The sequence below is a fragment of the Natator depressus genome, chromosome 2, assembly GCF_965152275.1.
Source record: "Natator depressus isolate rNatDep1 chromosome 2, rNatDep2.hap1, whole genome shotgun sequence".
NCBI lineage: Eukaryota > Metazoa > Chordata > Testudines > Cheloniidae > Natator > Natator depressus.
Genome location: NC_134235.1, coordinates 38093810 through 38112679, shown reverse-complemented (window position 1 = coordinate 38112679; position 18870 = coordinate 38093810). Strand labels below are relative to the sequence as shown.

At 44.1% G+C, this 18870-nt stretch overlaps 1 pseudogene; it reads left to right on the top strand.

Annotated features, from left to right (window-relative positions):
- Positions 1-8922: 8922 nt before the first annotated feature.
- On the top strand, positions 8923-13882 carry LOC141981219 (myb/SANT-like DNA-binding domain-containing protein 7; annotated as a pseudogene).
- Positions 13883-18870: the final 4988 nt, after the last annotated feature.

Genomic DNA, 18870 nt, shown 5'->3' with positions numbered 1-18870 from the left:
ATAGCATTTGCAATGTTAAAGGAAAATACATTCTGTGATAGCTTCATTGAACCAGGAATTACTAAGAGGGATTCATGATAGGGGGAAAGAGGACCCAGTGTGTGAACTTTTAAAACTTTAGATAAACTTATTTGTGTTGACTATCTGTACAATCTGGTTAATGACTGAGACATTCAGCACAAACAACTAAATGTTTCTCTTCTGATTGAGTTAATTGCAGTAGCTCAGGCCCAGATGAGAACATGAGTATTAATACTGTATATCAATAACCTGCAGTATGTCTTTATATCCATTTGCTCAGTATATTAGAAAGTTATTTGAAGCACATAAAGTTATTAGTTTTTATAATAGGCTCAATTTCCCATACTAACATTACCTGATATTGTTACCCTTTGTTGACCCAGTTAGCCACAATTTGGGGTCCGGCTGATTGTTTTGGTTAGGAACAGAAATTGATGGAATCAGGTATTTATTTGATGCTAGGCTGTTTATTTACAAAGAAGGCACACATGAACTGTTTCCCTGAATATAGTAGGAATCAAACAACAGGAGACAGTTTCTTTGCTCATAGTTCCTAGTCTCTTTCCAGTCAGCACTTAGCCCAAAAGCACTTTCTCACTAGGCTTTTCTCAGGGCAAGATTGCCAGTACTTGTTCTGGCTGTATCCTTGGCTTTCTGCTGATTCCAACAGCTTTTCTGGTGTTGCTTCTGCTTCTGTCTCACACGTACCTCCACCAACAGTACCCAGTGTGACATACCAGGACACAATCCAGACTAATGGGAAGCTGTGTCTCCCCTGCCCTGTAACCATGAGTGCCTTACAATGCCTTGGTGAAGTAGTTCCCACCTGGGCCATTCACAAACAACCTTCCAGCATGCAAGCCACACCCTGAGTGTCTGTGTGTAACTGCAGTCTGCCACCAGTATCCTGGCTCTCACCAACCTTGGTTATCCTTAAGGTTAAGATTTTGTCATGGGCAATAAAGTACTTTTAGTAAAAATCACAGGCAGGTCACGGGCAATAAACAAAAATTCACAGAGCTGTCCCTGACTTTTACTAAAAATAAGTGTGACAAAATAGGAAGCGGGGGGGGGGGGTGTCCTAGCACCCACTGCTACTGCAGCTGCAGATTCCCCCCACCGCCTGTGGTGCCTGGGAGCTGCAGGGGCCCCCCTGCTGCAGCTTGGAGCTCCAGGGCCAATGTCTGGGTGCTCCTGGCTGTCCCCCCAAGCCCTGCTGCTGCAGGGCTGAAGCAGAAAATGTCACTGAGACCTCTGGAAGTCACAGATTCCATTATTGCTTTAAGAGAATAAGTCCATTATTCCTTTAAGGGAATAATATGCCATTTTATTATTTTAAATAAAATTATCCAGACACTTCAGTTTAAACAAACTGGGTTAGTTAAAACAGTAAAACAAGTTTATTACCTAGAAAGAGGTAGATTTTAAGTGAGTACAAGTAATGAGGCATAAAAGTCAGGAATGGTTACAAGAGTAATAAAGATAAAATGCTTGCTAGTATCTACTTAAGAAACTTTCTCACCACATGCTCCAGCAGATTACACCAAGGTTTCAGGTGAGGGCCCTTCCCCCAAAATCCAACAGCTGTTTCCTTTTGACTTCTCCGATGCACAGAATGCAATGGGTGGGGTGAGAGAGAGGGATGTGTGCTTCTTCTTTTTATAGTCCTTTCCCCCCTTTGAGAAGCAATTCCTGCTGGAAGCAAGGCGATAGGCAGTCTGGTGAAGAAAGGAAACTCCATGCTGTTTCTTTGCTAAAAATGTAGATTTGTGTCTCTGCCCCCTTCCTTTCCAAAGAATGGCCACTTGGCAGGCAATGGTCCATCAACTTTGTTAACACCTGGCTGAGGCATCAACTTGTCCTTTGTCTCTGAGGAACTGGTTTAGCCACTCCCAAGATTTATCTGGGAAACATACTTCTGTCATAATTTCAGTTAATATTAATAACTTTATATAATGTTACTATGTGCATTTTGCCAAGATATTATAGATCAGAAAATTATGAGTTTTTAAATGGTACCTCATGTTAGGATATAGATATTCAGGACTGTCTGCAAAGGCCTGTACTTTAAGAATTTAGGTGTATTCTTATCACTTGGCTAGTTAGAGGTATAAAAGAAAGAATCAAAATCACTTTCTGCCAGTGTAAGGGCCTTCTCTTACTGTGACAATCTGAGGCCCTGTGCTTAGGCTAAGGCCTTTGGCTAAGCGGCAGAGGCAGCCATAAGCTGGGAAGCGACCGGTCACATCCTTACATTCCAAACTAGTCACATTGAAAGAAGATGCTATTGGGCTGTTAGGAATACAATCCTGTCCTGATAGTGCCTATCACCTCCAGAGAAAGGGAAGTGCCTAGAAGATGTAAAAGGAAATTTAGGTTGATAGTTTTCTGTCTGGTAAGAACTCACTTATCAATAGACACAGCTGGGAAACCCTTATGTCTTTATAGATGTAGTTGTGAAATCCTCACTTCTGTATTGTTTTGTCATTATAGTTCCCACTTTGCTATTGTTTATTGGCATGGTCTCTGTCTGGTTCTGTGATTGTTTCTGTCTGCTGTATAATTAATTTTGCTGGGAGTAAACTAATTAAGGTGGTGGGATATAATTGGTTAGCTAATCATGTTACAATATGTTAGGATTGGTTAGGTAAATTTCAGGAGAATGACTGGTTAAGGAATAGCTAAGAATATTACTATATAAATTAGGGGCAAACAGGAAGTAAGTTGGGATTCGAAAATAAGGAAAAAGGAACTTGGATTTAAGCTTGCTGGAAGTTCACCCCAATAAACATCGAATTGTTTGCACCTTCGGACTTCGGGTATTGTTGCTCTTTGTTCATGCAAGAAGGACCAGGGAAGTGGGAAAGTGAAGGAATAAGCTCTCTAACACCTCACAAGACATATCTTGTACAAACATTATTACAATAGTGTGTAGAATGTGAACACAGGTATATTCTGTCACACCCAGCAAAACCTCTCTTCCCACTATTCCATTTCTGAGATGTTACATGTACCTTTGTTTTGGCGATAACACACACACGTGTTTGGGTAGATGATCCTATCTTAAATGAAGTGCAGTAGTTAAAGCTACTTTCTTCAATGAGGTTTCACCGAGCCCATAACAATATTTATATATTTTCAATGACAGGTTTCAGAGTAACAGCCGTGTTAGTCTGTATTTGCAAAAAGAAAAGGAGTACTTGTGGCACCTTAGAGACTAACCAATTTATTTGAGCATAAGCTTTCGTGAGCTACAGCTCACTTCATCGGATGCATCTAGATAGTCTCTGGGTTGATATTGCACAGCCTTTGGAGCATTCTGTGGTGGAAATAAGCAGTCCTGGGGATTTCTGGAAGAGTTTTGTTCTGTCTAAATAGAATGCTATGGCTCGTCTGATATTCAATGTATGTAGGATGGCCTCTTGTGAATTCCCATATGGCTTTGGGTAAAATGTGGTGTATTGATTGGTTCACAAGGAAAGATGTCACTACTTTAGGTAAAAATTTAGGGTGTAGCCACAACATGATCTTGTCTTTAGTGAACACAGTGTAAGGGGGCTCAGCCATAAGTGCCCCGATTTCACTGACTAGTCTAGCTGAGGTGATCGCTACAAAAAACGTGACTTTCATAGACATATGAAGGAGTGAACAAGTCGCCAGTGGTTCAAAAGGTGCTCTGGTGGGCATTTGAGTACAATATTCAAATCCCGTGGGGGTGTCAGACTGCCGGGTACATGTTCTGTATACCAATAAGGAAGCATCTAGCGGTTGGATGAGCAAAGACTGATGTTCCCTCCACCCTGTTGAAAGACTGTAATAGCTGCTAGGTGTACTTTGAGTTTACAGATAAGCCTGATTCTTTGAGTTCCAGTATGTAGTGAAGTATGTGGAGACTCCATGACTGAAGTTTAATGTTTTTGTTGGCACCATAGTGAGAATCTCTTCCATTTTTGGAGGTAGGTATGGTGAGTGGTAGATCTCCCGCTATTTAATTACACACGTTTCACTCTTTCTGAACAGACTAATTTGTCGTGTTGGAACCATGTAGGAGCCATGCTTTGAGGTTTGAAGTTTCTCCGAATTTGGAAGGAGAGTCCGACCTTTGTTCTGTGAGAGCAGATCCACCTGCTCATGGAGAGCTCATGGAGCGCACACTGCTAATCGCATCAGGGAACCAAGTCTGTCTGGGACACGTTGGAACAATCAGTATGATATGGGCCCTGTCATCTGTATCTTGTGAATGACTTATGCGATTGGAGATATTGGTGGGAATGCGTACATGAGTGCTGTGTCCCACGTGATGAGGAAGGCATCCCCTAGGGACTGGGGTGCTAGTCCCGCCCGGAAGCAAAAAAGTGGGCACCTGTGGTTTGTTGCAGACGCAAACAGGTCTACAGATGGAAAGCCCCATTTCTGGATTATCAATTGGAGGACACTGTTGTATATTTCCCATTCGTGTTCCTGGAAGAAATGGCTGCTTAGCCGTCGTATTTTGGCACCCGGGGAGGTAAGATGCTGAGATGGTTATGTTGTGGTGAATGCACCAGTTCCACAATTTCATGGCCTCAGTGCAGAGTGAATGAGAGCAAGCTCCGCCTTGATGATTGATATAGAACATGCATGCTATGTTGTCAGTCAGTATGCAGATTGATTTGTTTTGTATGATCAGGAGGAAGCGCCTGCACGCTTTGTATACGGCTCAGAGCTCAAGGAGATTGATGTAGAGCTGAGTTTCTGTCACTGACCACTTGTCTTGTATGGTGTGCTGGTCCAAGTGAGTGCCCCAGCCTACCAATGACACGTTGGTCGTGATTATTAGTGATGGTGGATACTGTTGGACAGGGATCCCTATGCAGATGTTTTCTGATTTCGTCCACCACTGTAGTGACACAATGACCTTTGGAGGTAATGTCACTCTTTTGTTTAGACTGTGTTTGCTGGGAGTGTACACTGTCCTCAGCCAGCTCTGTAGGCAATGCATATGCAGGCTAACGTGTCTCATGACAAACGTCATCGCCACCACATGGCCTAATAATTGTATGCAGGCTCTGGCGGATATTTGAGGGCTGCTGGTGACTGTCAAGATGAGGTTGATTATTGTTCTGAACCTGTGACTGGCCAACAGTGCTCTGGCCTGTGAGGAATTGAGGTAGGCCCCAATGCATTCCTGTTGTTGCACTGGAGTCAGTGTAGATTTCTGTATGTTTATTTGCAATCCCAGCGACTGGAACAGCATGATGGTGGTCTGCATCATGTTTGTCGCTTCTTCCTGAGTTGTACCTTTCAACAGTCATCCAGGTACAGGAAGATCATCACTCCCTTTCTTCGTAAGTGGGCCGCCATTACCGTGAGGGCTTTGGAAAAAATTTGATGGGCAGTGGAAAGGTCAAAAGGTAGTACTCTGTACTGATAATGATTGAGACCCATAATGAATCTTAGAAATCGTCTGGGAGCCGGGTGTATGGTAATATAAAAATAAGCATCTTCGAGGTCGAGGGCTGACAACCAGTCCCCCTTGTCTAGTGCTGAAATAATTATGGCCAGTGTGACCATTCTGAATCTGTGTTGAGCTTCCGAAGGTCTAAGATGGGTCTCCATCCGCCGTTTTTCTTTTTGGTGAGAAAATAATGGGAATAAAAACCCTTCCCCTTGTATTGAGTTGGAACTTGATCCATGGCACCCAGTTGTAGAATATGGTTCACTTCCAGTTGTAAAAGGTGCTCATGAGAAGAGTTCCTGAAGGGGGAAGGGAAAGGGGTTAGAGTAGGGGGAAGGAAGAGGAAAGGGATGGCGTAACCCAATCTTATAATCTCCAGTACCCATTGGTCCATTGTTATTGCCACCCAGGCATGATAGAATGGGTGCAGGCGGTGGCCAAAAGGTTGGGTAGGAGTATCTGACAGTGCTCTATCGTGGGAGAAGTCATTCAGATCCTTGACCAAGACTTCAGAACTGTGGCTTGGTGGTAGATGCTTGTGAAGACGAGAACTGAGTTTGAGGAGCCCTACGTCTTTGGTAACAATCATAGGTGTTCTATTAGCCCTTGAACTAACCATAATAACGAACAAAATACCCCCAAAGCCTTCCAACATCCATAACTTCTCCAACTCATTACCATTTTTCAACACCTTAACCCACTGTTCACTGCCAATAACAAATCTAATATTTAGCCAAAACATTGCAACCCACCTAACTGATCGATCTTGGTATGAATATATTGGCCCAAAAGGATTAGCCAAATGACAAATCACTGTAATTATAACTGCCTCATCACAAAAAGGCCTAATTAAAATCTATATAACCTCATTTATCTTATCTATCACATTACTACTCTTTATAATCTAATTGCACGAAGTACCCCATGAGACAAACCACGAACCAATTCTAACACAACAAACAACGTCAACAACAACCCCCCAGGAGCAACCAAAAATATTACACTACCAAAATAATAAAACCATGATACCCCACGAAAATCCAGACGAACAGTATAAAACCCATCAGCATCAACTGTAATATCACCAAACCCTTCCACACCCCACAACCAAGAATCCATTACCACAAGACCTATAATAAGCAAAACATAACCTACCACATAAACCACCCCTCCTCAATAACCCCAAGCAACAGGATAATGCCCTGCTGCTAATGCAGACGAATAGGCAAAAATTTCTAACATTCCCCCCCAAATAAATTAAAAACACCACCAAAGAAACAAAAGACCCTCCCATAACAACCAGTAACCCACACCCAGAAGCTGCCCCCAAAACCAAACTAAGAACCCCATAGTAAGGAGACGGATTACAAGATACACCAACCATTCAAAAAATGAAACAAAACCCAAATGAAAACATAAAATACATCATAATTCTTGCCTGGACTTTAACCAAGACTAATGATTTGAAAAACCACCATTGTATTCAACTACAAAAACTTAATGGCTGTAAATCTATGAAAAACCCACGGGGATACCGGATGACTGAAACCACAAGGCCCTGCGCATTACCACAGCTGTGGCCATCACTCTAGCAGCAGTGTCCGCTATGTCCATTGAGGCCTGTAGGGTTGTATGGGCAATTAATTGTCCCTCTGTTATGATGGCATTTAATTGGGGACATTTTTCCTCCAGTAAGGCTTCAAGGAATTCTAGCAGCTTACTGTAGTTATCAAAATTGTACTTGGCTAGAAGGGCCAAGTAATTGGCTACCCGGAATTGGAGCATAGCCGATGAGTATACCTTTCTACCGAAAAAGTCTAATCATTTGTGTTCTTTGTCTTATGGAGTGGACCGGATCTGAGGTTGTTTGCTGAGATGATTGGCGGCTTCCACAACTAGGAAACTGGGTTGTGGATGAGAGAAGAGAAAGTCCATCCCCTTACCTGGGACAAAATACTTTGCTAGCTCGTTTGCTGGTAGGTGGTATCATGGCTGGAGTCTGCCAAATATTCTCCGATGGTTCCATTATGGCATCGTTTATGGGTAATGCAATCTTGGATGAAGTGGTTGTGCTGGTTTTCTTGCAACTCTTCTAGGGGAATCATAGAATCATAGAATATCAGGGTTGGAAGGGACCTCAGGAGGTCATCTAGTCCAACCCCCTGCTCTTGGCTGGAAGCTACTTTTTTAAAAAGTTCCTGAAATTCTTTCAGGTCTTCCACTGTGGTTGGAGGTGGTGGTATGACTGCCTTGTCAGGAGAAGAAGATGAGTTGTGGGCCGGTGAAGTGGGTTCATTGTCCATGTCGTCTTCCTCCTCATCTGTGATGCCCTCAGGTGCCTCCGAGGTATCCCTGCTTGGGGATGGAGGAGGAGAGCAAATTTCTCCGTGGACTGGAGTTGAGGGTCTAGTGTAGTGGGTCCTATATGCCACCCAGCAATCCCAAGGGGGCCACTGCATAGGAAAGGGCATCAGTGGACAAATCCAGGGTTATCTGTACCATTGTTGCATCTCGCAAGATTGATGAGACTTGGGCTTAACAGCATTCCATGGTGGTCTATGCTTCGTGGGTGAGGAGTGTTAGCAGGAAAAAAATGACTCCCTTGTATGTCCTCTTCTTCATCATTGGATATGGGATGGGGAGCAGGTGAAGTGGGTAGCTGCTCTGCTATTTGGCCCGGAGGTCCCTCGGTGCCGAGCAGAGCTGACTGCGGCACAGAAGAGACGGCTATGTCCTTGTGCTGAAGAAACTGTTGTGGAGCCGCCTGTTTCTGTTCCAGCAGGTGCAGCTGTTGAAGATAAGGACATTGCAGAGACTGTTTTGCGGGTAGCCTTTGTTGAAACGGTCAGCACCATTCTTGGTCTGTCCATTGGTCCCGACAACCGAGTTGGTGCAGGTACTGGGGGCATTGCCAGTGGTATCAGTCTCAGTGCCGACTCCGGCACTGGGGTGGTCGGTGCTGTGGAGGAGGAGTGCCTTGACTCCATGTCGGTGTGGTGGGGCTTGGCAGAGGTCCACGGAGGGATGGTACCGGAGGTGCTCATTCTAGTGCTCAGCCCTGAGAATAGCGACCTCGCTGGGGACCTCTTCTTTTTCGGAGTGTCCCTATAAGGAGAGGTTGTGGCTCATTCCTGGAAATTTTGGAAGACTGAGCACTCCCATTAGCAGTGGTTTTGTTTGGGGAACCAGCTGCTGGTGTTGGTTTTGGTCCCTGAGGGGTAGGCTGAAGGGACTTCTCCACTAAAATCATCTTGAGGCGGAGATCTCTGTCACAGATGCACAAAGATGTCCTGGCTTTCAGGTTACTACAGTGAGCACATTTTTGAGGGATATGAGTCTCCCCTAAGCAACAGACACATAACGAGTGGTGTCAGAGAAGCGTTGAACTTCAATTGCTGATTTTTTACAGTTTTGCCTTCCTCATTATGCATGATTGCGTGGCGAGCTCATCAGCACAGGTGACCATGCAGTCCCAGAATCACAAAAGAGCTCCAGCATGGACCAAACAGGAGGCACTGGATCTGATTGCTGTATAGGGAGATGAATCTGTGCTATCAGAACTCCGTTCCAAAAGACAAAATGCCAATATATTTGCCAAAATCTCCAAGGGCATGATGGAGAGGCTACAACAGGGACCCGCGCAATGCCACATGAAAATTAATGAGCTCAGGCAAGCTGACCAAAAAACCAAAGAGGCAAATGGCCACTCGGGGTCAGAGCCCCAGACATGCCGCTTCTATGATGAGCTGCATGCAATTCTAGGGAGCGCCCCTACTACTACCCCATCCCTGTCCATGGACACCTGCAAGGGGGGAGTCTCATGCAACAGGCATGAGGATTTTGGGGATGAGGAAGAGGAGGAGGAGGAGGATAGTGCACAGCAGGCAAGTGGAGAAACCATTCTCCCCAACAGCCAGGAACTGTTTATCACCCTGGAGCCAATACCCTCCCAACCCTCCTTCCCCACCCCTCCTGGGTTACCTTGGCAGTTATCCCCCTATTCGTGTGATGAATTAATAAAGAATGCATGATTTTGAAACAACAATGACTTTATTGCCTCTGCAAGCGGTGATCGAAGTGGGGAGGGCGGTTGGCTTACACAGAAGTAGAGTGAACCAAGGGGGCAGGTTTTCATCAAGGAGAAACAAACAGAACTGTCACACCATAGCCTGGCCAGTCATGAAACTGGTTTTCAAAGCTTCTCTGATGCGTACCGCGCCCTCCTGTGCTCTTCTAATCACCCTGGTGTCTGGCTGCGTGTAATCAGTGGCCAGGCGATTTGCCTCAACCTCCCACTCCACCATAAACGTTTCCCCCTTACTCTCACAGATATTGTGGAGCTCACAGCAAGCAGCAATAACAATGGGAATATTGGTTTCGCTGAGGTCTAAATGAGTCATTAACTACACCAGCGCGCTTTTAAATGTCCAAATGCACATTCTACCACCATTCTGCACTTGCTCAGCCTATAGTTGAACAGCTCCTTACTACTGTCCAGGGTGCCTGTGTATGGCTTCATGAGCCATGACATTAAGGGGTAGACTGGGTCCCCAAGGATAACTATAGGCATTTCAACATCCCCAACAGTTATTTTCTGGTCTGGGGAGTAAGTCCCTTCCTGCAGCTGTTCAAACAGACCAGAGTTCCTGAAGATGCAAGCATCATGTACCTTTCCCGGCCATCCCACGTTGATGTTGGTGAAACGTCCCTTGTGATCCACCAGTGCTTGCAGCACCACTGAAAAGTACCCCTTGTGGTTTATATACTGGTTGCCAAGGTGGTCAGATCCCAAGATAGGGATATGCATTCCATCTATTGCCCCACCACAGTTAGGGAATCCCATTGCAGCAAAGCCATCCACTATGATCTGCACATTTCCCAGAGTCACTACCCTTGATAGCAGCAGCTCAGTGATTGTATTGGCTACTTGGATCACAGCAGCCCCCACAGTAGATTTGCCCACTCCATATTGATTCCCGACTGACCGGTAGCTGTCTGGCATTGCAAGCTTCCAGAGGGCTATCGCCATCGCTTGTGAACTGTGAGGGCTGCTCTCATCTTGGTATTCATGCGCTTCAGGGCAGGAGAAAGCAAGTCACAAAGTTCCATGAAAGTGCCCTTACGCATGCGAAAGTTTCGCAGCCACTGGGAATCATCCCAGACCTGCAACACTATGCAGTCCCACCAGTCTGTGCTTGTTTCCCGGGCCCAGAATCGGCGTTCCATGGCATGAGCCTGCCCCATTGCCACCAGGATGGCCAAATTGCTGGGGCCTATGCTTTGAGAGAAGTCTGTGTCCATGTCCTCATCATTCTCGTCACCGCGCTGCCGTCGCCTCCTTGCCTGCTTTTGCAGGTTCTGGTTCTGAACGTACTGCAGGATAATGCGCGAGGTGTTTACAATGCTCATAACTGCCGCAGTGATCTGAGTGGGCTCCATGCTTGCCGTGGTATGGCGTCTGCAGGAAAGCAGAGTTGCAGGGGAAGCGGTGGTTGGATGACCAGTTTTGCAAACCTACTGCACCGTCTGCTGCCAGGACACAACAGCTGAGCAGGCTGCACGCTTATCATGGTATGGCAAGACAAGAGCAGCCGAGCAGAGTTGCAGCGGAAGAGGCAGATGACGACGGTCATATAGAGGACCTGCGAGACCATCAGGAGAGCAGAATGGCAGTGGATTTCCCCTTCCCTCCCCGTGTTCTTGGGCGTCTGGGTGAGGAGGCTATGGAACTTGGGGAGGAGGGCGGTTGATTACACAGGGGCTGCGGTGGCAGTCTGTGCCTTTCCTGCACCTCAACCATATGCCGGAGCATATCAGTTTGATCCTCCAGTAGCCTCAACATTGCATCCTGCCTCCTCTCATCCTGTTGCCGCCACCTCTCCTGTTGCTGCAGCCATCTGTCCTCGCATTCATTTTGTGCTTTCCTGGACTCTGACATTGTTTGCCTCCACGCATTCTGCCGGGCTCTTTCAGTGCGGGAGGACTGCATGAGCTCAGAGAACATTTAATCACGAGTGCAGTTTTTTTGCCTTATCTGCGCTAGCCTCTGGGACGGAGATGCTAGTGGCAGGGTTGAAACATTTGCAGCTGCGGGAGGGAAAAAAGGGAGAGTAAAATTGAAAAAGACACATTGGCCATTTAAAAGGAGGGGCTGATGTTTTCAGGTTAATGTGCAGCACAAACCCAACTAAACCCCCCCCCCACACACACACAAACACAATTCTCTGGGATGATCGCTTCACCCCTCCCCCCACCGCATGGCTAACAGCAGGGATGATTTCTTTTCAGCCACAGGCAAACAGCCCAGCAGGAACGGCCACCTCTGAATGTCCCCTTAATAAAATTCCCCTATTTCAACCAGGTGACCATGAATGATATCACTCTCCTGAGGATAACACAGAGAGTTAAAGAACAGATGTTGCTTGAATGCCAGCAAACACGGGGACCACACGCTGCCATGCTTTCTTATGCAATGATTCCAGACTATGTGCTACTGGCCTGGCATGGTAAAGTGTCTTACCATGGAGGATGCAATAAGGCTGCCCTCCCCAGAAACCTTTTGCAAAGGCTTCGGGAGTACCTCCAGGACAGCTTCATTGAGATGTCCCTGGAGGATTTCCACTCAATCCCCAGACACGTTAACAGACTTTTCCAGTAGCTGTACTGGCTGTGAATGCATCCCCAAGTCTTCAGGGCAAATCAATCATTAAACACTCTTGCTTTTAAACCATGTATTATATTTACAAAAGGTACACTCACCAGAGGCACCTTCTCTGGCTTCATGATCTGGGAGCCAACCTTGGGAGCGTATTGGCTCCAGGGTGATAAACAGTTCCTGGCTGTCAGGGAGCATGGTTTCTCCACTTGTCTCGTGTGCGCTATCATCTTCCTCATCCCCAAAATCCTCATCCCTGTTGTGTGAGACTTCCTTGCAGGAGTCCACGTACAGGTGTGGGATAGTTGTAGGGGCACCCCCTAGAATTGCATGCAGCTCATCATAGAAGCGGCATGTCTGGGGCTCTGACCCCAAATGGGTGTTTGCCTCTGTGGTTTTTTGGTAGACTTGCCTGAGCACCTTAAGTTCCATGTGGCACTGCTGTGGGTCCCTGTTGTAGCCTCTGTCCATCATGCCCTTGGAGATTTTTTTCAAATATTTTGGCATTTCGTCTTTTGGAACAGAGTTCTGATAGCATGGATTCATCTCCCCATACAGCAATCAGATCCAGGAGCTCCCGTTCAGTCCATGCTGGAGCCCTTTTGCGATTCTGAGACTCTGTGGTCACCTGTGCTGATCAGCGTGCCACGGTGGCCAAACAGGAAATTAAATTCAAAAGTTCCCGGGGCTTTTCCTGTGTACCTGGCCAGTGCATCCGAGTCGAAAGTGCTGTCCAGAGCGGTCACAATGGAGCACTCTGGTATAGCTCCCGGAAGCCAATACTGTCGAATTGTGTCCACACTACCCCAAATTTGACCCAGCGATGTCGATTTCAGCACTAATCCCCTTGTCGGGGAGGAGTACAAAAATCGATTTTAAGAGCCCTTTAAGTCGACAAAAATGGCTTCGTCATGTGAATGTGTGCAGGGTTAAATCGATCTAACGCTGCTAATTTCGACCTAATCTTGTAGTGTAGACCAGGGCTAAGTCCCATTATAATCAATGGGAGTCTTTCCATTGACTTTAAGGGAATTGTACTGAGCCCCAAATGCACACTTTTCAGGAGACTTAACAACACACACTTTTTAAAAAAGGTGAAATGCAATGTAGGACCCAGTGTGTTACCCTGAAATTTAGATTTTGGGACACTGCTATAATAACCTGCCTATCTCCACCTTAGTCTGTTCTTCCCTTGGGTTAAGGAAACACTAAAGGACATGGATATAACCCTCCCCTCTCCCCCGATAAAGTAATTAATGCAGGCAGTATTCTTTCCAAAACAAAGTATTTTTTATTAATGGAAGTAATAATCCCTACTACAATATGATCTAAAAAATCCTCAAAAAGACAAAATCCCTGACACCAATTCCTTATTCCAAGTTAAAGAACATTCAAATTACAGTATCATATAATTCAAATGATTCTAAGTGAAGTGATTTGTTTGTTACAAGTGGCCAGTTTGCAACAAATTGCTGACAGCAATTCTTAAATTACTTTGTTTTACATAAATAAAATACAATTAACACACACATTCCAAGCATACACATTAAATCCTATACTAAATTATACTATACTAAAATTTATATCAAAACCTGGCAAGCTGACTTTATAAATCCATTGGTATCCCTTTAAAATCAGTTACAGCTTTTAAAATCTCTAATCATTGTCCTTGTTCAGCTCCTGGTCAGTCAGCTTTGCTCTGCTCCAGTTTTCTTCTCTTTTTCTCTGCAGCAGCTTTTCTGACTTCTTTACAGCAGCTTTCTCTTTGATCAGAAGATGACGGGGAACTGGAAGTCAGCAAATATCTTTCTCTTTCTCCAGTCCAGATCTTCTTCTTCTCTCCCCATCAACTGACTGCTCTGCTCTTTGTCTGGCTTTTTACACTCTCCTAGGACTTCCTTACATACCCTTAAGAATTACCCCATTCGCACATGCACAGTACCAACCATTACCTCAGAATTATGACTGACAGCTCTTGCCTTTAAAACAAGTTGTGACCAGTATGAGTGGGCTATGACCAACTAGCTGATAAATTAACTGATATCTCTGTCATGCCTTACTCAATAGCCACCAATCTTGCACATGCTCACTGTTGTCATTTATTCTCTGTATGTATATATCTTCTTACTCTATGTTCCATTCTATGCATCCAATGAAGTGAGCTGTAGCCCACGAAAGCTTATGCTCAAATAAATGTGTTAGTCTCTAAGGTACCACAAGTACTCCTGTTCTTTTTACCTCAGAGCTGTGATTCTGCCTATCCACATACAGTGCACACATACCTGGCTTTTTGCCAGGGAACCATTTTAGAAATCCTAGGTTTTCACTAAGCAGGCCAGGGTCTGCAGCATCCATTTCAGGGTGGAGTGATTTTTGCTTATTCAGAATAGAGATCAGAAATACGAAGTAGAGACTGGAGAATTTCCCTGGGAATAAGTGGACTGAATGATCTAACATGATGTTTGATTCTGTGTTGCAGTTACTGCTATGCCCCTGTATCATATTTGCTTGTACAGCAAACATTGCTGATATTACTATTTGCTGCAGTCATTTTAGAGTAGAGTAATGAAGGAATTTGGGGGCATAAAAATGGTCATTGGTTAGAGATGGGCTTTCTAACTGGGACCTTCTCTTAAACCTAGTAATGGTACCGGCACAGTATAGTAACCTAATGTTAAACAGCAACTATTAACATTAAACATTTTTAAATCGGCAGGACCAGATAACTCACACCCAAGAGTATTAAAATAGCTTACTATTAATGTTGATTTTTAAACAAATCCTGGAACACTGGGGAACTTCCAGAGGACTAGGGGGAAAATCTAATGTTGTGCCAATTTTAATAAAGGGCAAACTGGATGACCCAGGTAACTGTAGTCTGGCATTGATTCTGAGCAAAATCATGGAAAGGCTGATATGGGATGCAATCAGTCAAGAATTAGAGGATGGTAGCATAATTAATGCCAATCAACAAGGTTTTATGGAAGATAGCTCTTGTCAAACAATGTCTTTTTTGATGAGATCACAATAAAGGTCCTTTGGTTAATAAAGGAAACCGTTCACATAACGTACTTAAACTTCTTAAGACATTTGACTTAGTCACAAATGACATTGTAAAAAAAATTAACACTATACAATGTAGCCCATATTAAATAGATTAAGAACTAGTTAACTGATAGATCGTAAAAACTGTAAATGGGAAATTGTCATCTAAAGGGGGTGTTTCTAGTGGGGTCCCACTGGGATTGTTCTTGACCCAATTCTATTAAATAGTTTTATCAATTGTCTGGAAGAAAATATAAAATCATTATTAGTAAAATTTCCATATGATACAAAAATTGGGGGAATTTTAAATGATGGGAACAAGTGAGTATTACAGACCAAGCTGGGTCACTTAGTAAAATAGGCCTTTTTCCAGCGACATGCGTTTTAATACAGCCAAATGTAAAGTCATACATTTATGAACAGGGAATGTAGATCACACAAGATGGGGGACTGCATCTTGGACTGCAGCAACACTGAAGACAAGTTAGGGGTCATGGGAGTTGGCAGTTGCACCTAAGCACCGAGTGCAATGCCATAGCTAAGAGGGCAAATGCAATCCTTGGATGTAGAAGCAGGAAAATATCAAATAAGAATAGGAAGGTGTTATTGCACTCCATATATTACATTAGTGTGACCATTACTGGAATATTGTGACTCAGTTCTGGTACCCACACTTCAAAAATGAAAGTTTGAAAGATTGAAAAGGGTTCAGAGAAGAGCTACAAGAGTGATTTAAGGTCTAGAAAGCAAGTTTTATAGGAAGAGACTCAATCTCAATCCACTTAGTTTATCCAAGAGAAGGTTCAGTCGTGACTTGCTTGATCACAGTCTGCAGTTACCTACATTGGAAGACATTTCTGATAGATGTGACAGATATTGAACAGTACACAGTATTGTTGGGGACCATATAGTTTTAAATTTATGAATGGTTTCTGTGTCACTGTGAGCCAGGGATTGTGTGCAACTCCAGTGGGGCAGGGTTAAGGCTGCTTCTCCAGGAAATAAAAAGAGCGAGTGTGGGGGTGATTAAGATGAATAACGCAGGCTGTGAACACCTCCAGTGAGGTACCGTGCCCTGAGGAGTTTTGCATAGAGTGGTTCAAACTGGATTTTCCAGAGACTGACAGAAAAATGGCTTTTGGTATAAAAAGGCGGAGTTTAAACTGGGCACAGGGCCTATCCTGAAGGATGACCCAACACTCTCACAAATCTTGGGAGACAGGCCAGTCCTTGCCTACAGACAGCCCCCCAACCTGAAGCAAATACTCACCAACAACCACATACCACACAACAGAACCACTAACCCAGGAACCTATCCTTGCAACAAAGCCCGTTGCCAACTGTGCCCACATATCTATTCAGGGAACACCATCACAGGGCCTAATCACATCAGCCACACTATCAGAGGCTCGTTCACTTACACATCTACCAATGTGATATATGCCATCATGTGCCAGCAATGCCCCTCTGCCATGTACATTGGTCAAACTGGACAGTCTCTACGTAAAAGAATAAATGGACACAAATCAGATGTCAAGAATTATAACATTCATAAACCAGTCGGAGAACACTTCAATCTCTCTGGTCACGCAATTACAGACATGAAGGTCTCTATCTTACAACAAAAAAACTTCAAATCCGGACTCCAGCGAGAAACTGCTGAATTGGAATTCATTTGCAAATTGGATACTATTAATTTAGGCTTAAATAGAGACTGGGAGTGGCTAAGTCATTATGCAAGGTAGCCTATTTCCCCTTGTTTTTTCCTACCCCCCCCCCCCCCGACGTTCTGGTTAAACTTGGATTTATGCTGGAAATGGCCCACCTTGATTATCATACACATTGTAAGGAGAGTGGTCAGTTTGGATGAGCTATTACCAGCAGGAGAGTGAGTTTGTGTGTGGGGGGGGGGGGGTGAGAAAACCTGGATTTGTGCTGGAAATGGCCCACCTTGATTATCATACACATTGTAGGGAGAGTGATCGCTTTAGATAAGCTATTACCAGCAGGAAAGTGGGGTGGGAGGAGGTATTGTTTCATGGTCTCTGTGTATATAATGTCTTCTGCAGTTTCCACAGTATGCATCCGATGAAGTGAGCTGTAGCTCACGAAAGCTTATGCTCAAATAAATTGGTTAGTCTCTAAGGTGCCACAAGTACTCCTTTTCTTTTTGCGAATACAGACTAACACGGCTGTTACTCTGAAACCAGCAAATGAACAGCAACTTTTATCCAATAGGGGGCCCCAAACCCTTGCAGAAGGGCTGGAAGGCCTTTGGTCTACTAGGGCCCTATAAAACTGATGGGTGACCTCTAGTAAGCTTTTAGTGTGTGTACATGAACTTAGTATTGCAGAGAAAACATATAAAAACAAGCAGTTACCATAAGAATAAATGTAAATTTTTTGTTTAGAACATGTAGAAATATAGAGCTGGAAGGGACCTCAGGAAGTCATCAGTTTAAGTCCCCTACAATGAGGAAAGACAAAGTCAACCTAGACCATCATTGACAGGTGTTTGTCCAACCTGTTCTTAAAAACCTCTAATGGAGATTCCACAACCTCCCTTGGAAGTCTATTCCAAAACTTTATAGTTCTAACCTCTGTAGTTAGAAAGTTTCTCCTATTATCTAGCCTAAACCTCAGTTGCTGCAGATTGAGCCCATTACTTCTTGTCCTGTCTCCAGTGGACATGGAGAACAACTGATCCCTGTCCTCTTTATAAGAGCCCTTAACGTATTTGAAGACTAGTATCAGGTCCCCCTTAGTCTTGTTTGCTCAAAGGTAAACATGATCAATATTTTAACTTTTCCTAAGCTTTGTATCATTTTTGTTTCTCTCCTCTGGTCTCTCTCCAATTTATCCACATCTTTCCTAAAGTGTGGCACCCAGAATTGGATGCACACTGTACTCCAGCTGAGGTCTCACTATGGCAGAGTAAAATGCAACAACTGTCTCACGTGTCTTATGTGAGAAACTCTTGTTAATATGACCCAGAAATATATTAGATTTTTTCACCACTGCATCAGTATGGACTCATTCAATTTGTGATCCACTGTAACCCCCACATTCTTTTCAGCAGTAATACCACCTTGCCAGTTATTCCCCCTTGTGTAGTTGTGCATTTGATTTTTTTTTTATGTGAAGTACTTTGCACTCACCTTTATTGAATTTCATCTTCTTAAATTCAGACCAATTCTCCAATTTGTCAAGATCACTTTGAATTCTAATCTTGTCCTCCGAAGTATTTGCAACCCCTCCCAGCTTTGTGTACTCTGCAAATGTTATAAGCATACTCTCTTCACTCCATTATCCAAGTCATTAATGAAAATATTGACTAGTATCAGACCCAGGACCAACCCCTGCAGAACCCCATTAGATACACCCTCCCACTTTGACAGCGAACCCTTGAACTCTGAGTACAGTCTTTCAACCAGTTGTGTACTCACCTGATTGTAATTTCATCTAGGCCACATTTCCCTAGTTTGCTTATGAGAATGTCACATGGGATTGTGTCAAAAGCCTTACTAAAATCAAGATATATCACACCTACCCCTTCCCAGTGATCCACTAGATCAGTAACTCAGTCAAAGAAGGAAATTAGGTTGATTTAGCATGATTTGTTCTTGACAAATAGATGGCAGCTATTCCTTATAACCCTATTCTCCTGTAGATGCTTACAAAATTGATTATTTCTTTTTTCCAGTATCTTTCC